The following is a 26,415-nucleotide window of genomic DNA, read 5'->3' as shown; positions in this document are numbered from 1 at the left end:
ATTATTAATAAAAATTTAAGTAATTAAAGAACAAAAAAAAAAAAAAAGAGAAGAAAGAAGAGAGCACCCAAACCAAAAAACAAATCCACCAATGATAACAAGTGCTAAAAAGTATACTAAAAAAGAAAAACAGACAGACGGAACCCTAGGACAAATGATAAAAGCAGAGCTATACAGACAAAGTCTCACACAGAAGCATACACATACACACTCACAAAAGGAGAAAAAGGGAAATATATATATATATCATTGCTCCCAAAGTCCACCTCCTCAATTTGGGATGATTCTTTGTCTATTCAGGTATTCCACAGATGCAGGGTACATCAAGTTGATTGTGGAGTTTTAATCTGCTGCTTCTGAGGCCGCTGGGAGAGATTTCCCTTTCTCTTCTTCGTTCGCACAGCTCCAGGGGTTCAGCTTTGGATTTGGCCCCACCTCTGCGTGTAGGTCGCCTGAGGGCGTCTGTTCTTTGCTCAGACAGGACGGGGTTAAAGGAGTCGCTGATTCGGGGGCTCTGGCTCACTCAGGCCGGGGGGAGGGAGGGGTACGGAGTCTGGGGCGAGCCTGTGGCGGCAGAGGCCAGCGTGACGTTGCACCAGCCTGAGGCGCGCCGTGCATTCTCCTGGGGAAGTTGTCCCTGGATCCCGGGACCCTGGCGGTGACGGGCTGCACAGGCTCCCCGGAAGGGGTGTGTGGCTAGTGACCTGTGCTCGCACACAGGCTTCTTGGTGGCGGCAGCAGCAGCCTTAGCGTCTCATGCCCGTCTCTGGGGTCGGCGCTGATAGCCGCGGCTTGCGCCCGTCTCTGAAGCTCCTTTAAGCAGCACTCTTAATCCCCTCTCCTCGCGCACCAGGAAACAGAGAGAAGGAAAAGTCTCTTGCCTCTTCGGCAGCTCCAGACTTTTTCCCGGACTCCCTCCCGGCTAGCCGTGGTGCACTAACTCCGTGCAGGCTGTGTTCACGCCGCCGACCCCAGTCCTCTCCCTGCGCTCCGACCGAAGCCCGAGCCTCAGCTCCCAGCCCCGCCTGCCCGCCCGGCGGGTGAGCAGACAAGCCTCTCGGGCTGGTGAGTGCTGGTCGGCACCAATCCTCTGTGCGGGAATCTTTCCACTTTGCCCTCCGCACCCCTGTTGCTGTGCTCTCCTCCGTGGCTCCAAAGCTTCCCCCTCTTCGCCACCCTCAGTCTCTGCCCGCGAAGGGGCTTCCTAGTGTGTGGAAACCTTTCCTCCTTCACAGCTCCCTCCCACTGGTGCAGGTCCCGTCCCTATTCTTTTGTCTCTGTTTTTTTTTTTTTCCCTACCCAGGTACGTGGGGTGTTCCTTGCCTTTTGGGAGGTCTGAGGTCTTCTGCCAGCGTTTAGTAGGTGTTCTGTAGGAGCTGTTCCACGTGTGTATGTCTTTCTGATGTATTTGTGGGGAGGAAGGTGATCTCCACGTCTTACTCTTCCGCCATCTTGAAGCTTCTGCTCTGTACCATTTTTAAGAGCAACACAGAGATGATATTGTGACCTTCTCTGTGCGTTATGTCAGGAGGCATGTTATATCCATTTTTTCCATTATTGGTGATGCTAACATGGGTCGTTTGGTTATTAGCATGTTATCTGCCACATTCTTCCCCTTTAAGGCTATTCTTCTTCCAACTGTAATTTAATTGTTACTATTTTTACCTTTGTAATTATCATACTTTGAGACTATATACTCATACTTCTGCCCATCAGTTTTAGTGTTCATTAGTGTTCATTAATGATTCTTTCCTTAACCAGTTAATAATCTGTTGTGTGCCATATGGTGACACTTTAGTTCCATTATTCCATCTACATTTATTGGTTAAAATTTTACAGTAAAGATTTGCTTTTCCCTTATTCCTTATTTGTTTGTTTCTTTATATTAATATGAGCTCATGGATTCTTATTTTATACTTTGGGCTAAGTTCCATTGCTGTCATGATTTATGTTGGTTTTCAAAACTATCCCAAGTTTGGCTTCTGGGAGGCCCCTGAAGTTAGTTGTGTATCGTTTTGAACGTCCCTGTCATTTCTTTAAGTGTTTTCTTATATTATGGCACTCCAAGATGTTCCTGGCTCATCTTGTGCCTTGCTTGTCGCAGTCCTGGAATCAGGACATTTTATCACAGAGTTCCGGTTCCTTTTATTAAAGAATAATCTTCAGAAACCGTGAGCAAAAGAGTTAGGCAGTGTATTGTCCTGGAGTGCCATTGGCTCCAAGCCCTCTCAGTGAACAGAGCAAGACAGTGTATGCACGAAGTGTACACACACACACACACACACACATTTGTATCTATGTATCTGTGTATATTAAAATCCAAGAGTATACCAATGCCTCTAGTATCCATCCAACATAACAGAATTCAACCTTTCCCTATTCCTTATTTTGTAACAATCTTCTTTTCCAGTGAGAAAGCTGGCTCTCATTATCCATGATATATTTAATTTTTTGTTCAATCCTAGAATAACACAAGGTATGTTTGAAATTGCTAACCTATACCCCTGTGAAAACAAACCTATTATTTTTGTGCAATTCTTTGGCTTAAAAAAAAAATTATTGGAAATTCCCTGGTGGTCCAGTGGTTAGGACTCGGCGCTTTCACTGCCAAGGGCATGGGTTTGATCCCTGGTTGGGGGACTAAGGTCCCACAAGCCATGTGACGTGGCCAAAAAAAAAAATTAGTGAAGTACAGTTGATTTACAATGTTGTGTTTACTTTCTGCTGTACAGCAAAGTGACTCAGTTATACATATATATTCTCTTTCATATTCTTTTCCATTATGGTTTATCTCAGGATATTGATTATAGTTCCCTGTGCTGTACAGTAGGACCTTGTTGTTTATCCATCCTGTATATAATAGTTTGCATCTGCTATCCCCAAACTCCCAATTCACCCCTCCCCACCCCTCCTCCCCCTTGGTAACCACAGCTCTGTTCTCTATATCTGTGGGTCTGTTTTTGTTTCATAGGTATGTTCTTTTGTGTCATATTTTAGATTCCATGTATAAGCGATATCATATGGTATTTGTCTTTCGCCTTCTGACTTAGTCCACTTAGTATGATCATCTCTGGGTCTATCCATGTTGCTGCAAATGGCATTATGTCATTTTTTTTTAATGGCTGAGTACTATTCCATTGTATAATATACAACATCTTCTTTATCCATTCATCCGTCATTGGACGTTTAGGTTGTTTCCACGTCTAGGCAATTGTAAATAGCACTGCTATGAACATTGCAGTGCATGTATCTTTTTGAGTTATAGTTTCGTCTGGGTATATGCCCAGGAGTAGGATTGCTGGATAATGTGGCAACTCTATTGTTAGTTTTTTGCGGAACCTCCATACTGTTTTCCGTAGTAGCTTTTTGTGCAATTCCTTTTGTCTTGAGCCTTGGATTATATAGTCAATATATTCACTCCCAGGTTGCTTAGGTTATGCTTAAGTGTGGTTATGCTATTCATTTATTATAAAGTTAGTTTCATTTGTTAATGTCTGTCCACCATTCTCCCATATTTATTTTAGTTATTTGTTCCATAATACATGGAACATTGTCATAGTTCTAAAGTCAGAAGTGTATGAAAAGTTATGCTCAGAGAAATGTCCTTCCCCTATTCCTTGCACCTCAATCCCACTTACTCATTTCTTTCCATTCTGTTCCCACTTATTATTCCTTTGGTGTAACTTAACTCATTAGTTCCTTGCATAGCCTCATATCCTTCCTATGTTTCATTGTATACAGTTGAGCAGATATGTGGATATTTTCATACATTCTTCTATATCCAGCAATAGGAAATGCACACTTATGTATGTATGTATATATAGTTTTTTGTGTGTGCAGCATTGTTTGTGATTGCAAAATAATGGAAACAAGCTCCATGTGTACACAGAGGAGAGAGACAGAATTAACTGTTGTACATTGTACATGCACACAATGAAACGCTGTGTAACTGTAACAAAAATGAAGATGATCTCTATGAACTGATTTGGAGATAATTCTAAGATACATTGTTAACTGAAAAAAAAAAATACATAAGGAATAGCTTAAGAGTGGGCCCCAGCAGGAACCCCCTAGAGCACTTGTGTCTCCAACACAGCTCTTTCCCTGCCACTCTTTGTACCCAAAATTTCCCCTTGGAGGATTCTTCCTTTAGCTTGTAGTTTTCATACAAAAAAAAAAAAAAAAAAGCAAATGTGAGGGATGAAGCGATGACACAGTAACACAGTTACCAGTCACTCCCAGTTGAGGAGATAGAGGGTTTGAGAACTGCCTTGGTCAAAGATGGAAGGAAAAACTCCTACAGGTACCAGGCACTGGAGAAATGGGGAATGGGATCCCTGGAGGGGAATAGAATCCTGGTAGTAAGTGTTGACAGTTTTTCTTTCTAGACGCCAGCTAGGTTTAGGCTTAGGCAATGCTTTGCATGTACCCTACTGGGAAAAATAAGAGTTTAATGAACAAGTAACTGTGCAGATGCCCTAACCTAAAACTAGTTTGTATTAATTAGGCAATGAAAGAACTATCCTCAGTTATTTGGGGAAGAAAATATAAACATAACAAAATGTAATTAAATCTTTAGCCATAATAAGCCACTGAAACAAAAATTGTATCATTTCACACTTTATTGACTACCGCCAAAATGTCATGATTTTAGGTAGAGTGGGGAAGAGAGAGAGGAAAGAAGAGGGGAATCTTATATGGGCTCCTGGGGCGCTTGACCAAAACGTACTCATGCTTGGAATTGAATCCCATTTTAATTAACAAATTGCATTTTTCCCCCCTAAAGCAGGCAGACACCGTGGAGTGTGTAAGGATATGCATATTGGTATACAGTAGACCCTCCATATCTGCAGACTCCATGTCCATGGGTTCCTCATCTGTGGATACAGACGGCCAGCTGTATACTTTTCTCACTCTTTATTCCTCTTACCTTTGCCCCTTCTTTGATAGAGATGTTAATGAACTTCTTCCAGTTTTCCCTAATGTTCCACCTCCCTATAGGCTCGAGCTCATGCACTTTACCTGTTTCCCTCCCCCCAGTACGCACACAATCACCCTTATCTTGGCTAATTCTTTTCAGTCTTCAGCTCTCAGTTAGATGTCATTTCTCAGGTAATTTTTCCCTGACCATCCAGAATTGGTGAGGTTTTTCTTTTATGTATTATTTTGTCTGGGCATCTAGAAATCTTACTGGTTTGCTTACATAAGTGTTCATTTACCCTTCCTCTAAGGTCTTTGAATAATAAAGCTAGTCTGTCATCGACCTCTGATTATATCCCCCTAGAGCAGTATTTACCACCCATGACATATTTACTAAGTGAATGGATCCATCCGTGGTCCAGCAATCCAGGATGCGAGGTAATGTAAAACCTGGGTTCTCCTCCCGCTGAGTTGTTTAGAGGCTATAAATATAATTGGAAATGTATTGAAAAACAGTTAATAAAAGACAACAGGGTTATTAAAGTGTGATTACCATCATTTAAGATATAGTACATATTCTACTTTATCTCTTGATAGACAGCTCCGTAAAAAGCCTCATCACCTAAGATTAATGGAAATTATTTTCTTAGCTCATGTCATAATAGAGATCATCAGCCTGGTGCAGTCTTCTTTTGCACAACTCCAAGTGGGATATAATAAAATAATGTGAAATGTGGAACTATTTGACATGTCTGTAGTGGTTATAATTTAGTTAGCAGAAGTAACAACAGGGTGCAGATCTATTGACTTAATGGTACTAGTAATTTTTTTATTGTAGTACTTCTTAGAGCCTGTCATATACTACTCTTCACTGTGAATCTTGCAGAGGATATATTATACAGCATTTCCAAAATGATTATGGAGTAGTTTTTCTTTCTCCCCATAAATGAACATGTTCTAGAATTAGTGATTATTGGGACTTCCCTGGCGGTCCAGTGCTTAAGACTCCATGCTCTCAATGCAGGGGGTACAGTTTGGATCCCTGTTTGGGGAACTAAGATCCCACATGCTGCATGGCACAGCCAAAAAAAAAATGGAATTAGTGATTATTACTATCTGTCTATCTATATCTATCATCTGTCAACTGGTCATCCATCTACCCACCTACCCTACCTATTGAGAGAATGATTATTGAGTTCTTACCTCTTCCTCTCTCTCCCCCTGCTTTTATGCCATTCCACAATTCCTTTCTGCCATTATACTTTTTTTGTTTGTTTTTCTAACTTCTCATTTCTTCCCTATATAAAAAAAGAAATATTTCAGATACACTCCACTTTCACTACAGCAGGAACCTCGCCCTCCCCAGCTGATAACCTGATTATAAATAAATCATGTTGGGGGTCCATGTGTGTGGGAATATGCCCCTACACTTTCCCAGAGGGGAGAAACATTCATAATTATTAGGAACATAATAGAACTAATGAATATGCATATCTCAACTATAAACTCTAAAATACTTCAGTTCTGATTCTATAACAGTATAAAAGAGCAAATAGAAAAATAGTGAAGTCAAAAATGAAAGCAAAAAATATGACATTAGTCAGAGATATCCATAAAACAAAATAGGCAAGAAGTGTGAATTTATACTGGTGGTACTTTGGGCTGCGGAAGCCTTGAAGGTCGCTCTCACAGGCTTGTCCGACCAAATGAGCCAAAGCAGTTAATCATTCTGTTGTGTGGCATGCGGTGTGGGACAGAACAAAAAGATTGGCGGTTCACAAGTCATTTACAGTCATTTCCCTCAGTATGTGCACATGGCCTTCCCTCCATGTGCACATACTGAGGGAAGGCCATGTGAGGAAGCAGCAAGAAGGTGGCCTTCTGCAAACTAGGAAGAGAGCCCTCACCAGCACTTGACTGTGCTGGTAACCTGGTCATAGACACGGACGTCTGGTCTCCAGATCTGTGAGAAAATAAATCTCTTGTCATTTAAACCACCTGGCCCATGGTATTTTGTTACAGCAGCTAGAGCTGAGTGAGGCAGTATTATACAATATACTGTATAATATATTATAGTCTAAAAAAATCATATGTTTAAGATATATCTTAGTCCTACTTTAAACGTGTTTTATGTAATGTTGTAGGGATATAAAGTTCAGAAAAGCAGTGTTGGCAATTAGCATGTAGTAATGATGAGACCCATCTCTCCCGTTGTCTCTTTCCCTAGAGGGTGATGTCTTAAACGTCAAGATTCATGTGTAATTCAGGATTCCCATGCTTTTTATCTCTGTGTTCGCAGCAGCTAGATAACACTGAGTGGGTGCAGAAGACGTCGTAAGTTGAGCGATACTTTGAATTACATTTGACCCTTGGACATTGCTGGGGTTAGGGCCCCCGACCCCCATGCAGTCAAAAATCCATCTATAACTTCACAGTCAGCCCTGTGTCCGAGCTTCCTCCATATCTGCCTCTGTTCCATATCCTTGGATTCAACCAACCACAGATTGTGTAGTAGTATAGTATGTATCAATACTTACTGAAAAAAGAAATCCATGTATAATTGGACCCATGCATTTCAAACCTGTATTGTTCAAGGGTCAGCTAGTTTTATCTAAATTAACAGGTAGAATGATATTCCCTAAATAGTAAGGCTTTAGGACCTTTGAAATAGAATTCAAGTATATACACACTTCAGGTGATAGCACTTTTATAGTTAAGTGGAAAACCCTAATATGGGATATTTGTGAAGGGGGTTGGGCAGGTACTTTTGTTCCCTCGGATTTTTCTTGCCTCTGTCAGAGAAGGCTTTATCCACATTAAGGGTGTAAATTTAATTTCTCAAATGTTTCCACCTCTTGGCATGGTCAAGTAGTACTGAGAGTTTGTCTGGTTGGCTGTGTCCATCTATAGGTGTGTCCTGGAGAGCTTTTCTTTCTCTTCTGGTTTGTTTTCATTGTTTGCAAACAGCTCCGCTGGCAATAGGCATGATAGTTGCTGTGGGATGGTATATAGACAATTCCAATTTTTCCCTCTATAATTGTCTTCTTTATTTTCCCTCAGAATAGAGTATAATGAGCAGACCTATGTCTCTGGAGCTTTTGTTTAGTAAAGATTTTATTGGACTTTGCTTATCATGCTTTCCCTGTATGTTCAATAATTATATTGTCAGTGGTATAAGGACACAGTTTCTGGATGGCAATTTTCTATCTTTTTGCTTTACATTTGGAATCTCTCTCCTTCCTACTTTTTTTTTTTTTTTTTTTTTTTTTGCGGTACGTGGGCCTCTCACTGTTGTGGCCTCTCCCGTTGCGGAGCACAAGCTCCGCACGCGCAGGCTCAGCGGCCATGGCTCACAGGCCCAGCCGCTCCGCGGCACGTGGGATCTTCCTGGACCGGGGCACGAACCCGTGTCCCCTGCATCGGCAGGCGGACTCTCAACCACTGTGCCACCAGGGAAGCCCCTCCCTACTTTTTTGTTTCCCATTCTTAGGAGTATTCCAGGTATGTTTCCCTTCCTTCATTTTTCTTATAACTTGAGACCAATTTAATGATAAACTTTTTTTTTTTTTTTTTTTTGTGGTACGCGGGCCTCTCACTGTCGTGGCCTCTCCCGTTGCGGAGCACAGGCTCTGGACGCACAGGCTCAGCGGCCATGGCTCACGGGCCCAGCCGCTCCGCGGCATGTGGGATCTTCCCGGACTGGGGCACGAACCCGTGTCCCCTGCATCGGCAGGCGGACTCTCAACCCCTGCACCACCAGGGAAGCCCCTAATGATAAACTTTTAATCCACAGTTTCTAAGAAGCTAACACACCTTCGGAGGGAGAAAACTTTTTCTAGTTAAATTGTACCTGTGGTCTTCCTAAAATGACCTAGAAAAATATGACTCTGTGATAATCTATAGTGCAGTATAAATGCTGTGTATTAACCATGGCCATTCATGTCCAAGGTAGGTTTTCAATTGGAAAATTTAAAAAAAAAGCTTGGATTTCTGTCATGACATATGGCAATGCTAAGATAAAGAAAAAATATAGTTTGTAGTAACAGATGGATTCGAACCACACTTGGATCTGTTGAATACCTTTTAATATTTAATTTACAATGAATCTTTAATATAACATTTAAGTGTTCTGTCACGTTCTTTTTAAATGTATGAAGCCTTTTCAATGTAATTGTGTCTAGAAAATTTCATAAGAATATTGAGTGTTTAAAATTAAAACTGTCTTCGAAGGAAAAATAAAACAGTAGTTTTTCCTGAGATTTTTATAGTTCCCTTTTATTTGTGCTGTTTAGACTGTCGTATATATTTTTTAACAGTCTGTCAGCTTCTTCTTTATTTTCTGTTTGCTGAAAAAAATGGAACCAAATAATGAAAGGAACTTTTGGCCAAGAAAATGAAACATACACGAAAGCCATGCTGAGGCCATTGAATCCATTCTGTTTGTTGGTATGGAGCCATACCACAATAGTTTTCTAACAGTACTAGAAATTATGGTGGTAGTATAAGCATGGTTGCTGTCTCATGGAGATAATCTGAATAAATAAATCACTACGTAAGTGGTAAAACAGCCTAGTCAGTCACATCTAAAGAAACCCAAGGAAAAAGTCTGTGGCATTGCTTATAATGTAGTTGTTAAAACATTTCATACAAGGTTCATTTTCAGTCTTTTTTCCAAAAGTGTATTAGACAGTAAAGATGAAAATGGTAGCAATTAAGATGTGTTCTGATTTATACCTCATGTTACTTTCCATTGGATTGTTACATCTTGATCATGACTGTAACACCTTGGTCCCATTAATGTGGAAGAGAGGAATGTAAAGCTGTGTTCCAGGCCAATACTTATTAAACTGTTTCTTCCCTTGCATTTGATGATACTCTCTATAGGGGCAAGTGTTAGGTTGACATTATCTTTTTTAAAAAATTTAGGAGATGTTAAAGACATGCAGAGTTTATTGAAGATTATATTTGAAAGTCAAGCCTTTGTTTAGTAAACAGCTGTTATAAGAGGGAATAACACTGATTGAAGGTCTATCCATTTCTGGTTTGGTGAGAGGAACTTGAATCTAGTTACAGAGTGCTGTCGTGATAGCTGTCGTCACTTTAGGCAAAGCAATTCTTTCTTTATTTACTTATTTATTTGGCTAGTTGCTCCGCAGCATGTGGGATCTTCCCGGACCAGGGATCAAAACCATGTCCCCTGCATTGGCAGGTGGATTCTTAACCACTGAACCACCAGAGAAGTCCCTGTCGTCACTTCAGAAGACTCATACCGGAAAGAAAAATTGGTCCAGGTCATAATTCTTGAAGTCTGTATCTCTGGACATTTCTTATACATCCTTTTATAATTCTAGGTCCTTGAGAATCATAGTTTTTTTTGCCTCACTGTGTATAATGGTGAATATTTCTGGACAGTGTCCCATTAGGAAGTAGATGTTTAGATCTGAAGACAGTTTTATAACCCCTCCTCTTAGCTAGGATCTGTGGGCTTATGGTCCTTTCGAACAGAACAAACAAGGAGAAACAATGAACTGTTGCCTAACTGGATGGTTTAGGAGGAGTCATGGTGACATAATGTCATCTACTCGTTGGATCCTTGATCTTAGGCTCTGATCTGAGTCTACTGTTTCTTTCACTCTCCCCCCTTCCCAGACCATTTGATAATGACATGATAACATGTATTATTTAATTTGGTGCACCACTAGTTTTTGGCTGTTTGATACCATGTTAATCTTGTACATTTTTAGGGGTTAATATACTTTTACAGGGAAGCAGATGGGCTTTTCTACCATAGCCATTGTTTGATATTTGAAGCTGAAACTTCCAAATGAAAAGGAATAAGCCCCTGAGTTCATAATGGGTCAGACGAGCTGAGTGTTTTAATTCCCCCATCCCACTCATCTTTCCTTTAGTTGAATAGTCTCTTTCACCACCCCAGTGAGTGCCAAAATATGTTTAGTCCCAGAGCCCATGGTTTGCTTTATTTTATGTGCCAGGTAAACAGAATCTCAGTTCTCTCTGCCTGGTCCACTCCCTTTCTCTCACATTGGCTAACTTAGATATCCTTCCAGAAGGATATCCTTTCCTTCTGTATTTCTTCAGTGGCTTCATATGTAACAAAGAATAATTTCACTAGTACCCAGCCTGTCCTGATTCTGAGGGACATCAAATCGCAGGGCTGCATCTCAGGACAGTTTTACTTTTTAAACAAGTAAGAGTACGAAGTGTCATGAATTGTGTGTTATTTTTGCACCACTGTTTAGTGACATTACCGCACCATATGGTGCTACACTGAATGATTCCAGACATACTGGGAAATGTTACCTACTCCACAGTACAATAGGCATTTCTTTAAAAAATACATGTAGCAATAAAGCCTGGACATATTTATCCTTTTCCTGTCAGGCATATTCTTTTTTTAAAAAAATATAAGTTTATTTATTTATTTATTTTTGGCTTTATTGGGTCTTCGTTGCTATGCATGGGCTTTCTCTAGTTGTGGCAAGCGGGGGCTACTCTTCGTTGTGGTGCGCGGGCTTCTCATTGCGGTGGCTTCTCTTGTTGCAGAGCACAGGCTCTAGAGCGCAGGCTCAGTAGTCGTGGTGCGCGGGCTTAGTTGCTCCATGGCACATGGGATCTTCCCGGACCAGGGATCGAACACGTGTCCCTTGCGTTGGCAGGCAGATTCTTAACCACTGGGCCACCAGGGGAGTCCCACGCATATTCTTATAACACGGCTTTTATTTTCTAGTTAATAAGCATCCTATACTATGAAGCTGCATACTTGTCCTGCTTGCACTGGGCTATACACCTGAGCTGCTGAAGGTTTACTTCCTCTCTCTAGTGTGAGAAAGCCAACAGTTCATGCAGCCGAGGGGCCCACTGGTAAGGCAGATGTGGTTATTTTGAACGTACCCTGTCTTGAGAATGTATCAGCAGTACATTGAGGTTGGCTTATCCCAGGAGGGGTTTTGAGAGTTGAGAGAGAAGAGGCCAGAATCAACTATTGGCAGCTGTATATTATTTGAAAGTTTAAATCCCAGAGTTAACTCAGAATGCACGTGTCTAAACTCCTCTTCATTTTTTTGGATATCATTATAGGGAAAAAATTAACATGGATGAATACATCAGTACAGACCCATCTTTATCTCATTTGAGCGCCAGGGTTCTGGAAATCAAACTGATTTTCCTTTCTTCGGCATGCTTTATTTTCCAAAATGCGTTGGGAATTATTTTGTCTTAAGGGAAGGGATAAGCAAGTATGTGAATGATATAGATTTACAAAGCTGATGTTTTTTTTTTTTACGATGGATTAGCTTCAAACAATACTATGAAATTTGCAGAGAAATCGTGGGTTTTTTTGGTGACATGCTCGTCGTTTTATGTACGTGTTCGATGTGTACTGATGATATTGCATTTCACTCGGAGAAATTACCACCATGCTGTACGTGGCTTTTAACATAAACCGTTCCTTTGCTGTTTAATAGAAGAAGTAATTCACTTAAATGATAACAGAAGTATGCATTTTAAATAGAGTTTGTCTGGTGTTCTGAGCCAGGTGTCCAAAGAGGATGATGTAATGTTAGGGGTTGAAAGTTGCACTGGTCAAAAGAAGTCGGAGGAAAGACATACAAGTGAGAATGATTTTGTGAAGGGTATTCCCCCATTTCCAGTTGAAAACAGTCTTCTGAGGGGTTACAAGAAGGTAGTATACAGCTTAGAGAAGGCACAAAGCTTTTATGTGTAAAGAAGGGACTAAGTATGGTAGAGCTAGGTTGGGCCTATAAAGAGACCAAACCAAAAGATGCTATTAAAAATTAGGGAATTCCCTGGCAGTCCAGTGGTTAAGACTCTGAGTTTCCACTGCAGGGGGTGTGGGTTCAGTCCCTCCTTGGTCGGGAAACTAAGATTCTGTAAGCCGCATGGCACTGCCAAAAACAAAATTAGCAACCTTGGTCCCTCTCCACTTCCTTCCACCCACATTCACATCCCTGTTGAACATCAGCAAACTCCCAAGTGCTTATTTGTTACTGTCTCAAAAGGACACACTGAATTCTCATTTCAGTTATACTTAATTTTCCTCTACCTTCTAACAGAGATTACAGACGTACCTCTGGGATCTTCATTGGTTCAGACCCTTTGTGAAGGAAGTGGAATTGGTGACAATTTCGGATAGTAGAATTTAAAAACACATTTTTATTGCTGTGTAATACATTGCAAATTAAATGCTCCCTGTTTTGTCTGAGATTCTTTGAGGCTCTGTTTTAATACGGAGGTAAGACGTGTTTTACTTAGCTTAGCAGATCACATTTTCGCATAGAAATTAACCTAAGAAGAATGAGAAAATTTGTTTTACCCTAAGGAGCTAATTGTTCTTTTTATAAACTTTTATAACCTTTTTATTGTTTATTTTCATAGTTTTTTTTTTTTATCATGTGTATTATAAAGATGGAATTCAGCTAAGGATTGTACCTAAATTATTAGAGACTGTCATGAACAGTCGAAACTAGTGAAGTTGTCTTATGGAGGAAATAGGTTAACTACAATCTAGAATGAAAAAAATAATATTTATTTATACATCAGTCTATGCCATCTCTCCCACCTGGAAAGGTGAGGGGAATCAAAGCTCTGTAAGTTTACTTTCAGTGTAAGACTGTCCACGGAGGAACCACAAAGTATTTAAAGTGAATGGTGTCTGTTGCCGACACTTTGTTAAAGGGACCACGATGATTAGTATGAGTCACTGAAGTATGCCTTACTCATGTTTCATACCTTGATAATTGCCACACTTGCTGGGTGCTGGTGAAGGAGAAGGATGAAGAAGAAAGTGTTTGTGATGAATTCCACTATAGAAATTAGAGATGGTCAAGAAACCCTCCTCCCACAGTTGAGCTCTTATCTAAGAAAAAAGGCAACGTGCACACACAAAATAAAAGTTACAGTTGAGACCACGTGCAGTGATGGCAAACCAATTCTCATACAGTAACAATAATAACAAATAAGATTAATGGTAGCGGCTTTACAATCTATATTTAATTTTAACTGTGGGAATTCCATTTGTTAGAAATCACCAACATTTTAGAGAAAGCAATAGAATAAAGAAAGGTCATGGAGAATTTTCTTCTCTAATCCAAACTATTGATTCATCTGAATTTCATGGAGTCGGCAGTTCCTAAAGCTATAGAGAAATGGCTGGGTAATTGAATTTGTCCCATTTGTTAAATTGCATTTTTGAAAAGAGGAATTATATTTTTAATCCCTTGAGAGTAGGAGCCCAGGGCGGTATTTGAAATCCCAAATACTGATTACTTTTAGATTCTCTTACCATATGAAAATTTCAAACCACCTCTTTATACCCTCCCACCTCCTGAAGCTCAGAAGAAATGTGGGACATTATCAGAAGTTCGTTTGTGCCAACTATCGTCTGTATCTCGTTATGCTGAAAAAGTTCTTGGATTGTGTAAATTTTTAATCACAAAAAATATGACCACTTTCTGTCTTCAGTAAAATGGCGGTTACAAAAAATGAATTAAAATGTGCTTGAGTGGAGCCGAAGTAGCATAAGCAAAGCATACTGAGTACCACCTTCTTGGGGGGCTCTGATTTGGTGTGATCCATGGTACTGTGCACTTTCTCCTGGCACTAGGAAACATGTAGATGCCAGTGATTGAGGTGAAGACGGGCACATGTGAATTTTAAGCCTCTCCTGAAAGCCCTCTGCTGAAAAGGCTTTGCTTATCATAACTTCTGAGAATAGGCCAGAGAGAGTTTCTGCAGAATGAAGTATTAGGTGAAGAAAATGACATTGGCCTGTGAGATGTCCTTTGCGAGACAGAACAAATGTAGGGCACCGTAGTAAGTGAGTCAGACCCAAGGGGTGGTGGCTGGTGAGCTTCGTTGGGAAGAATTTTGGACTAAGAAGCTCAAGTGAGATGTGTGTGAGGGAGCGTGGCTCTTTGGAGGGGAAGGAGGGAAGGCACATGCTTTTTTGCAAGTTCATGCCATTGATACAAGGAGAGACAGCTGATGGAAATAGATGAGAAGACTCTTCTGGTTCTTCTTGAAAGTCACGATCCAACCAGGTCATGGAGTCTATTCAAAGCCTTTTCTACAGTGTGGTCCCAACCTGCTTCTACAGTATCCAGTTGCTCTCCAATGTACCTGTGCTCTATAACCAGCCACCCTCCTCCTCCACCTCTGTTCATAGTATTCCATCAGCCAGGAACAATCGCTCCCAACCCACCGTCAATGCCTGTACTTACCATCTTCTATGGGCAGTTAAAACCATACTTTTCTCATAAAAATGTCCCAACTGCCTCATAATGCTAGTCCTCTTTTCTACATGGCCTTTGGTAAACTGGGGTTGCCATCCATTGTGTCTTTACCTCTCCTTATATATTTATTTTATGTGCGTGTCATCTTCTCTGGCGAGATGTGAGGCTCTTCCGTAAAAGCATCACACGCTGTATCATTTGTCTTCTTCTCAGATCACATGCTGCCTGGTACTTTGTTGTCCAGCACATATGTTTTGTTCGGCCGCTCGGATCACTGCAAACCTTGATCACAATACTGCCATCCTTATCTGGGGCACAGGAGTCCTTTTAGGTTTGTAAGGGAGATGCTTTCTGCTAGAACTTTGCCCTGACTCAGGTGTGGAGTGACTATTGTCCTGTGCTGGGGAGCACAGGTGTCCTATTTGCATTTGACATCTTCTGGGAACAGCTTCCTGCGGAGCACAGCGGGAGCACGAGGGCAGAGTGAGTGGTGTGCCTCTGTGGCTCCTGGCTTTGGGGTTATTAAAGCAGAGTGTTGCTGTAATTGCAGCACAATGGGAAAGCTCCCCATGTCACCTTCCTGGCTGCTGACCCCAGCCTCCTGCTGGGCAGCCTCAAAACACATTAATAAACCTCTGTGGGACCACAGGGACAGCTGGAGTGCCTTTGATTCATCTGCCCTTGTTCCTCTGGTTTATCTGTGTTTACATAGAAAGGTGGTGATATTTACTAGCAGAGTCTCCAGGTGAGCCATGGGGGAGACATTCCGTATCTGTGATCTCTGAGACACAGTGGGTCACTTTTCTGAAGGATTTAGCAAAAGGGTCACATCTGGCCTTTTTAAAAATGTGCTCTTCTTCTGAGCCTATCCATTTGCTCTGAGCTTACAGTTTTCCTGTGAGAGAAGTCGTCCATTTCTATTATATATATTTGTGTTTTCCTTTTTATGCGGTGCATCCTTTATTTTCTTACCATATTACAAACACCGCACTGTCATCAGGGCTCTTGCTGCCTCTGTGTCGTCCTCCCCAGAACTCCTTGTGTAATACTTGGTGCATAGTGATGAGGTGATTACGAATCACCTCCAGCAGCTACTGTCTCCTCACTCACCTCCTGTTTATCTCTACCGCCAAGCTTTTAGTGTTTTTAAAAAACTTTACTGTGAGGTTAAACAGGCTGCCTTCCTAATCCTGTCCCCTGTCTCCTTGCCTGTGATGGCTTGTGACAGCCCTCTCCACAAGGTCCTTAAATACACCTCCTTAAATGCAGATAGAATGACCTGTATGAATGCCGTTTTCTGCCCCAACAGGGAATTTTACCTCGTGACTCACTTTTCACTTGGTCTCAACCGTCCAGGTCTCTTGTAGTATTTCCCTGAAGCATCCAGCCTCTTGCATGGGTTCCAGGCAGAGCAAAAGGATTTGAGGAAACTGGCACAGTTCTTTCTTTTTTTTTTTTAACGTCTTTATTGAAGTATAATTGCTTTACAATGGTGTGTTAGTTTCTGCTTTATAACAATCAGCTATACATATACATATATCTCCATAGCTCCTCCCTCTTGTGTCTCGCTCCCACCCTCCCTATGCCACCCCTCTAGGTAGACACAAAGCACCGAGCTGATCTCCCTGTGCTATGCGGCTGCTTCCCACTAGCTATCTATTTTGCATCTGGTAGTGTATATAAGTCCATGCCACTCTCTCACTTTGTCCCAGCTTACCCTTCCCCCTCCCCATATCCTCAAGTCCATTCTCTAGTAGGTCTGCGTCTTTATTCCTGCCTTACCCCTAGGTTCTTCATGACAATTTTTTTTTTTTTTTGGATTCCATATATATGTGTTAACATGTGGTATTTGTTTTTCTCTTTCTGACTTACTTTACTCTGTATGACAGACTCTAGGTCCATCCACCTCACTACAAATAACTCAATTTCGTTTCTTTTTATGGCTGAGTAATATTCCATTGTATATATGTGCCACATCTTCTTCATCCATTCCTCTGTCGATGGACACTTAGGTTGCTTCCATGTCCTGGCTATTGTAAATAGAGCTGTAATGCACATTGTGGTACATGACTCTTTTTGAATTCTGGTTTTCTCAGGGTATATGCCCAGTACTGGGATTGCTGGGTCGTATGGTAGTGCTATTTTTGGCACAGTTCTGAAGAGCAAGGCAAGCTTTGCATTTCATGTCAGGCTGAAAAGGATGGGAAACATCCCATTGGAAGCAGAGGCTCCTGTACTTCAGAATCACTAGGCAGGCCCCGGGTGTGCTCTTTGTCTCTGGTTCCCTGGCCTGCCGACCCCATGACCCAGGCTGTCTGAGGCTGACTCCTGCTCGTACCCTTGAACTCCAAGCCCCAGATAGTGTCGAAAGGTTTGTCCCCTCCAGTTTGCCCCATATCCAAACCCTGTCCTACCCTGTAAGTGTGCACATTCAAAGTCTCCTGCTAAAAGTGGGGAGCATCCTTCCCCAACCTCAGTGCCCAGCCCCTGTTTTTGGCTGCACCTGCCTGATCCCGGCCTCGTTTCTGGTTCCCAGCGGTCTGGAAAGCCTGTGACCACCCAGGACACGGTGCTTATACCATTAGTCCCTAAGTTTTTCTTACTTTATTTATTTATTTAATTTATTTTACTGAAGTATAGTTGATTTACGGTGTTGTGTTAATTTCTGCTGTACAGCAAAGTGATTCAGTTACACACACACACACACACACACAGACACACACATTCTTTTTCATATTCTTTCCACTGTGGTTTATCACAGGATATTGAATATAGCTCCCTGTGCTCTACAGTAGGACCTCCTTGTTTATCCATTCTCTATATAATAGTTTGTGTCTGCTAACCCCAGACTCCCAATCCATCCCGCCCCCATCTTCCCTGCCTCTTGGCAACCACAAGTCTGTTGCTAAGTCCCTAAGTTTTTGAACTCATTCTTCTACATGGGCTAGTGGGAGTGATAGAGAGCACTGAGAAGTCTGGGTATTTCTGTTCCACACCTGGATTTTCAAGGTGCTGAGGATGATAGAGCCCTGTGGAAGGAAGGCTGAGGAATGGCTCAGGTATAGCCTGGAATTGTAGCTCTGGGCTAGGGGCTTCCGACTGTGGTCCCAGTCAAATTGCCTTCCCATCATTGTGCCTCACTGGCATCACTAAAGAGCAAAGGGCCAAGTCCCTGATGGTGTCAGGTTGCGGGTGTGGAGGTGCTCTTTGGATGTGGGGGAAAGCCCTAGAAAAAGGGATAGAAGACATTTCTCTAGTCTTATTTTAGAGCTCCCTTCCATGTCAAGGAGAATAGATGTTTCTTTTGATTTCCTATATTGCTGATTGTGGAAATGGGAGTGATAACATTTGAGCTGTAGTCTCTTGAGCAGAGGAAAGAATAGAAGTCATCTAATTCAGCCTGCTCATTTGACAGGAGATAACCGAAGCCTGTGGTGATGTACGTGTCTGCCAAGGTCACACAGCCGCTCGGTGAGGTTGCTTGACTCCCTCTCCAGTGTCCTTCCCATTGAGAGTGACACTGCCCAGTTTGTTTAGCTCCATTTCAGCTTATCTCCCACCAACCCGATGAAACAATCCACCTTCCTCTTTTCCCCTTTGTGTAAATGGTGTCACACCAATTCCTTAGGCCCCCAGGATGGGCATCTTAACATCATTATCCTTTCTCTTTACACCGTCCGTCACTAAGCCTGGTGGATTCCACCATCTCTGGATCTAATGTTATTTGTTCTGTTCCTTTCCTTCTCTTTGTACTTGGCACTTATGTCTGCCTGACCCTTTCCCACCATTGCCCCCAGTGGGTTTTCCTGACTTCCTGGGGGGCATCCTGCCCTAACATCTGTCTGCCAGACCCACCTCCGAATGCATGGCTGCAGTCCTGTCTATCTTCTGCATCCCCTGCCATCTGAGTGTCCCTGGACTCTCTGTTGCCTTAGAATCTCCATCTGAGATCCCAAGTTAGGGAAGCCAGCGACTTAGTGAGGAGAAAACAAACACTGCGGCTCACCTTTACACAAAGGCTCTGTGAGGAGAGACGCAGGGAATATCGGGGTTTCATAAGGTTAAGGCTTCCTCTTCTAGTAGCCTGAACAATGTACACTTTGACATGTTATATACTTGTCTATATTTATATATACAAACACACATAAATATGTCTGAATATATTTGAATATATTATAATATGGGGGCTTCCCTGGTGGCGCAGTGGTTGAGAGTCCGCCTGCCGATGCGGGGGACAAGGGTTCACGCCCCGGTCCGGGAAGATCCCACATGCCGCGGAGCGGCTGGGCCCGTGAGCCATGGCCGCTGAGCCTGCGCGTCCGGAGCCTGTGCTCCGCAACGGGAGAGGCCACAGCGGTGAGAGGCCCGCGTACCGCAAAAAAAAAAAAAAAAGTTAAATATAATATGGGGCACACGAACATTCCATCCTGTCTGAAAGAATGATGTTGCTTTCTAAGGCGTGATCTTTTATTTAGGGGAATGTTGAAAGCTTTTTGGGAGGAATACCAGTGAAGGATTCCTTGGGTATGATTTTTTATTAATGTTGATTATACTTTTTAATTATAATTTCATGCTTGTAAGAATCTGGCTTCTAGATTAGAAAGTTGAAAGGGAGGCTTATTTGAACTTGAGCTCATAAAGCAGAGAAAGCAAAAAGTTTACTGTAAAATTACAAATTAGATGAGGAAGGGAGATTTGGGATCTTATGCAATTAGGAGTGATGTACACTGACAGTTACAGCAATATGTCAGTTCATCTGTGTTTGTTGTGTGGAAACTGATAGGACGTATATATTTGTGTCAAAGTTCTTAAACCTATAGCAGTTTTCATGACCATTTTCAAGAGAAATAAAAAAGTCCTGAAGATTATTGATTTGTCTAACATTATGTTTGCCATCCCCTTGCTCTAGACATTACCTTCTAATCAACCAAAACATGTTCGCTGGATAATGAGTAGAGGAAGGTATTGTGTTAAACTCTGTGGACAGACACAAAGAGCTGTGTGTACATGAAAAAGAATTCTGCCAGAGAAATTATTGATCTAGTTAAATAGAGTACCTTATAGGTATTCAAGTTAGTATGATAATCAGCATTAAAAATCAGCTTCCTGAATGTTCCGAAGGAGTGGAAGAGAAAACTTCTAGGAATTAGAATGAGATCTGTGTGAGTTGACTGGGGTGATCATGAAAGATTTTACGGAGCGAATGACACTTAAATTTTGCCTTTAGAGTCCAAATAATTTATCTTGTTCTTTTTACCTCTGCCTGTTGCAGGGCCCTGAATCCTAGGTGACTTATAACTGCAGACTTAGGAGCCGGGCCAGCTGTGCCAGCTCTGTTAACAGATGCCTCCCAGCTATTTGCCCCACGCAAGCCCCCCACTCAGTGCTTCGGCTTTAGTGAGATCCTCACCTAATCACCAGCTCTGCTACCCTGTCTTCCACCAGACTCAGCTCTGGGCCATTTGGATGTTTTTTAACTATTATCACTAGAGTGAGTAATTTAATTCCAGAGATGATGATCTATATTCTTTTAAGTTTCAGTAAGTAGTCATTAGAATGCTTTATCTCAGGCATCTTTTTTTTTTTCTCCAGTCTGAAGCAGCGCCATGCGTTTAGATAGCGCTTATTAAATTTTTAGCCCTGCCAAGCCACTACGATAACATGAAATATTGAAGTTTTGCTCCTTTGATTTTAGCCTAAAGCCTTATCTCAAAGCATATAGTCACCCTGTGCTTTGCACACTCGCCTGGGCTTGATTTAACAGAACCGTTGATTCCTTTTCATGCTTTCTTGTCGCAGATTTCTGCTGCTTTTGTTTTGTGCCGGAGTTTTCATTTCATATTAAATCTTTATTAACTTAAAAGGTGAGTGGATGTAGTTCAGCCACACCTGCAGGACCACCTGTTTGAAGGTTGGATGTGATATCAAAAATGAATGTTGTAGCGCTTTGAAGGGATTCATTTGCCTTTGGGATTTTAATAGAACTTTGTAATTATGGATTATTTCAGCGCAAATACATTTTTTTTTTTTTTTGCGGTATGCGAGCCTCTTACTGTTGTGGCCTCTCCCGTTGCGGAGCATAGGCTCCAGACGCGCAGGCTCAGCGGCCATGGCTCACGGGCCCAGCCGCCCCGCGGCATGTGGGATCTTCCCGGACCGGGGCACGAACCCGTGTCCCCTGCATCGGCAGGCGGACTCTCAACCACTGCGCCACCAGGAAAGCCCCTGCAAATACATTTTTAAGTAACAAGTTCCTGCAAATCTTGACAGCATACGCCCAACATAAAGCAATCTCAAACAACCTTGAGGAGTTCTTCACAGCTCTGCAGAGGCTAAGATAAAATCTGTCAAGGTGAATTAAAAGGCATCTAGAAGCTTTGAATTTAAGGTTCTGTGTTTTCCCCTACAGGAAGTTGATGGCATTTTTTGATATGTAACTCAGGCCAGACAACTGTATTTCTTATTCTCCTTTACACGTCTGTGATGTTCTTAAAGAGAAAAGAAAAGAACATTGGCGAGACTTCCAGAATTGCCTCAAGTCACTTCTTGTAAGAGAAGACAGAACTTGTTCGGGGTCCTTAGCTTACACAATTATGAACAGAGATGCCCCTTTTTATTTTTTGATTTTGAAAAAGTAACGTTTCCTTTTGTTGATTTGAGATTTTGCGGGATCTATTATTTACTTAAAAATATACAGTTTTTTATTCAACTTAGAGTTTACTGGCTAAAGTACTTTATCTTTTGTGTTGTCTTGAGACTGAGCTTTGATATTTTATTGGTAATAATCCTAAAAGATGAATAAGAATTGCAAAGGAGTTTTTTGCTTTGTAGATTTATAGTGATGGTGACTGGACTTGGTTCCTACTGTCACATCTCAGAAAGGACATTCACACCCGCCAGCTTAAACATTGCTTGTTTACAGAGCCCAGTATACTGGGGAGGTTGTCTGTGCCCCTATGCTATGACTGTGACTGTGAAGCTTCTGTGAAAGTTTGTGTCTCACTTTTATATCCTTGATCATAATCACTCTCTTAGTTTATAGATATTATAGACATTTTGTTAATACTTACATCATCTCCTTTTGACTGAAAGTGCCAGGAATTTTGTGCCATAAGACTGCACAGGCCCAGTAAGTTCAGATTTGCATGGAACCTCGCTTAAAATATTCCCCATTGGGAAGTACCAGAGAAGAACATGCATTTCGTGATGGTTTGATAGCCCGTTATAATTTAAAGAACACTTTCATATCAATGATCAGATTTAAGCAATTCATCAGTAAGAGGGCAGTTTATTATCATAATGATTTTCTGGACAAGGACCTTCATCACAGTGACCTGACCAGCAGTTCACCCCCAGGAGAACCAGAGCCCAGGCTGGGACCCCCATGCCTTTCAACTTAGGACTAGTGTTGCTTTCACTAATCTGCACCATTTCGTGCAACGCCTGTCACAAACAAGTGTTCCAGTTAAATGTCCTAGTTAAGGGTGGGGGAGATCTGTATACATATTATAGTAATTAGATATTGCCTTTGAAGAGCCTGCAGTCATATAGAGGGGATGAAAATTATAGGACAGGTTGAGAAGTGCTATTAGAATTAGATAATTTTATACCCATTCCTTTGAGTTCATAGAGGGAGAACTGACGTAAGTTACCTGAGAGGTTTCCGGGAGAAAAGATCTTTCCATAGGAACTAAAGGATAAATAAGTAGGTAAAGGACATCTCAGGAAGGGGGATGGTCTGGGCAAAAACATGGCGGCATGGAAGAGTGTAGCCTGTGGCTGATTGTAGGGAGAAGTAGAAAATGAGGCTGAACAGGTGGGATTTAAAATAAATTATAGACTAAAGCTTAGCTTCCAGGTTATGACCTTGTTTTGTATTTGAAATGTCCTTAATTTTTTTTGTTTTTTAATTTTTATTTTTTACAGTAGCTCCTTGTTGGTTATCTGTTTTAAATATAGCAATGTATACATGTCAATCCCAAATGTCCTGATTTCTTCATAAAGCTAAGTCCATCAAATATACGTGTGTGCATGACAGCAAAAACACCCAACAACAAGAAAAATGTTGTCTTAGAAAATTATGGATGTGTTTATAAATTAGCTCTGTTTCCCACAGTGTTTAGAATAGGCTGGGCACATAGAATAGGGATTCAGTGAATACTTGATTTGACACATGGGTGTACTGTCAGTGTAGAGGCATCTGCGTCTGTACATTCAGACACGCCTTGCTTGTGTCCCAGTCTCTCTCCTTCCTCGCCATTTAGCTTGGAAGCATTTTGTATCTTTCAAGTCCATGGTGGCAGAATCAACTCTCTAAAAGCCCCTTCTGTTGTTAATGCCCATTTATTTGGTGGAATTTTGCTTTCCAACAAGTCTGCTTGTTCCTTAAGTGCTTTGGGACTGCCTAATGAAATGCAGGGCTCTTCATCAAAGTTACAGATGGTGGCAGTGCACAAACCCAAACTGGGACAAGGGGAAGAAAGAGGTGAGCCATTGACCCACATTTACAGATCGTGCAATTAATTATCAGGTAAAAGTGGCACTTTATTTCTTTCTGATTTTTTAACTCGACAGGTGCTTGGAGATATTTGCACCCCCAAAGGAAGGTTTTTTTCTACCTACCATAAATGTAGCCCTGGAGTTTGGTCTGACTGGAGTTTACATTTTTTTAGGTCTGTGGGGTTTATAGTCTGGCAGCAGCTAGACCAGTCTAGATGTTCCAGAAGGCATGGGGCTTATCTCTGGAACCTGTGGGAAAGAATGGTAAATTACACGGGAGCCCTTTGGGAGAGGCACTGAAGCTGAGGTGGTGAAAAGAGCCATGTGTTGAAGACGCACCCCAAGTGGTCTCCTGGGAGAAGGCCAGTGTAAGATCAGAGGAGACCTTGGGTAGCAGCCACGGCTCAGCACACTGTTTCCCTAGTGAAATTGGGTTTGCCAGTGCTGTGGAATCATAGAAATTAAGATGGGAAAGGTCTGTGCAGTCTCATCCACACCTTCCCTGCCTGCCAGCCTAGGGAATTGCTCCTGACACTTGAGCCTCTAGTTCTTTGCCCAGTCCACTTTTAAACAATGCAAGTGATAAGGTATCGATCTTCCCTGGTTCTGAATTTCTTTTGATTTGCTTAAGCTGTCATTCTGCACACAAACTCTTGTAGCTCCGCACCGCCTGAAACCTACATGCCACTTTCCGGCGGGGACGGTTACTCTATTAGACAGGGTCACCCTAGTTGCTTTGTGCTCACATCCTTTTGTCTTCCTGTTCACAACAAAGACAACAACAGTAGGTACCCTTTTCAGCTTTCGTGTTCCATTGGTCTTATCTTACCCTTTTACCAATACTGCATTCTCTTGATTACTGTCCTTTTATAGTAAGTCTTGAAACTGGATTGGGTGTGTCCTCCAGCTTTGTTCTTTTTCAGAATTGTTGACTATTTAGTGCCTTTGCCTTTCCATACAAATTTAAATTTAGTGTGTCAATATTGACAAAAAAGTTGCTGGGATTGGGATTTTGTTGAATCAAATACAAAGGGATGGTCTTCTTTCTAGATGAAAATTTTTCTCATGTTTCACAAGAATTTCAGACATCTCTAACCATATGCAAGCAACAATTTTGTATTTGGTTGTAGTAGATGGCCTCAGTTTCCCCTTCTAACCATGATTCAATGATGTCTGTAATTGGTTTATTTTATTAATTTAGTTCTCAGGCATGTCTGGTAGCATAGAACAATCGTTGTATGTACTCAGAGTTATAAAAGGGATTATTCTGTATTTGAAATGTCAACATTCAGGCCTAATATGACTTTTTTAACTTACTTCTCGCTGGTTTTTCCTTTTTTAGCAAAAATTTCTAAGTGGAAAAAGAAGAAGAAAGTTAGCTATCACTGATCTTCAAGCCATTTAACCCAAACTCTCTAAGAGCATCATGTGTTCAAATTTAAAGATGGACTTTCCAATAGAAATTATTACAATCGTTAGCTAAAAGCAGAAATTGGGTATATCTTTCTTTAGACACACACGCGCGCACACACACACACACACACACGATTTAAATAGGGAAATCACTGAGCTCTGAGAGCCAGTAAATTAATTGCTTGCCTTTCTAACCATAGTTCCTCATTGTATTTTAACTGGAAGATTGAGTGATTTCTTCTGTTAATTATTTTTTTTTGTAAAAGGAGACAGTGCTGTGAAAGGGAAATCGACAAAAAGCCTGAGGAGGGAAAAAAATCGTCTAGGTTATAATATTTTAAGAGCTCTCGCTGTATTTTTAACCAAACTCCGGCTGCATCGAATCTGTGACGTATGAAAAATTCTTTGGATTCCCCCCGTTTATCGTGTTGGAGCAGTAAAGAAAATATAATTGAAGAAATGGCATTGAAGAGTATCCTGGGTTGTTTGTTATCAAAAGTGACACGCAGGAGGCTTTCCACATGAAATTTAAACATAAGAAGTGGCTAAATCTGTGACTGTGGAGAAGGGACAATTTGAGTTTCTTTTTTTATTTTTGAAAGTTCTGGTAGAAAATGATACGGGCAGGGCTTACTTTCCCCCCCCCCCCCTTTAAAACTGAGACTCCTCTGAAGGAGATGATGAGGGGGAGTCACACTGACAATGAGAAGTCACTTGTAAAATGTGATTATTGTAATTTGCAAAACGATAGCAAGAAAGAACCCGCCCCTCCCCCATAGCGGGGGAGAATGACGCAGAATGATGTATGAGAACCTCGGGCCTGAGCAGTTTTCAGAGATATGTCCCTTCTCTGAAATTACCTTCTTTGCCTGCTCAAAATGCTTGTATTTGGGACTTGGGTAGTGGCACAGTGGTTGAGAATCCGCCTGCCATTGCAGGGGACACGGGTTCAAGCCCTAGTCCGGGAAGATCCCACATGCTGTGGAGCAAGTAAGCCCGTGCACTACAACAATTGAGCCTGTGCTCTAGAGCCCGCGAGCCACAACTACTGAGCCCGCACGCCACAACTACGGAAGCCCGCACGCCTAGAGCCCGTGCTCTGCAACAAGAGAAGCCACCGCAATGAGAAACCCACGTGCAGCAACAAAGAGTAGCCCCCGCTCGCCACAACTAGAGAAACCCCGCACGCAGCAACTAAGACCCAATAACGAAGACCCGATGCAGCCAAAAATAAATAAATAAATTTATTAAAAAAAAAAAAGCTATTTGCTAATGCAGCTCAGTTCTTCAATATTAAGTAAATAATTTCAGT

The 26,415-nt window shown here is 41.7% G+C and overlaps 1 protein-coding gene across 1 annotated transcript in view; it reads left to right on the top strand.

Moving 5' to 3' along the window:
- The window catches only part of UNC5D (unc-5 netrin receptor D), a 606,988-nt gene that overhangs the window by 151,001 nt on the left and 429,572 nt on the right, over nucleotides 1-26,415 (top strand). The gene's annotated exons all lie outside the window — the stretch shown is intronic.

This window comes from Monodon monoceros, unplaced genomic scaffold, assembly GCF_005190385.1.
Source record: "Monodon monoceros isolate NGI ecotype Baffin Bay Population unplaced genomic scaffold, NGI_Narwhal_1 Super_Scaffold_17, whole genome shotgun sequence".
NCBI lineage: Eukaryota > Metazoa > Chordata > Mammalia > Artiodactyla > Monodontidae > Monodon > Monodon monoceros.
Note: the sequence above shows the minus strand (reverse complement) of the source record. Positions and strands in the feature narration are given on the sequence as shown.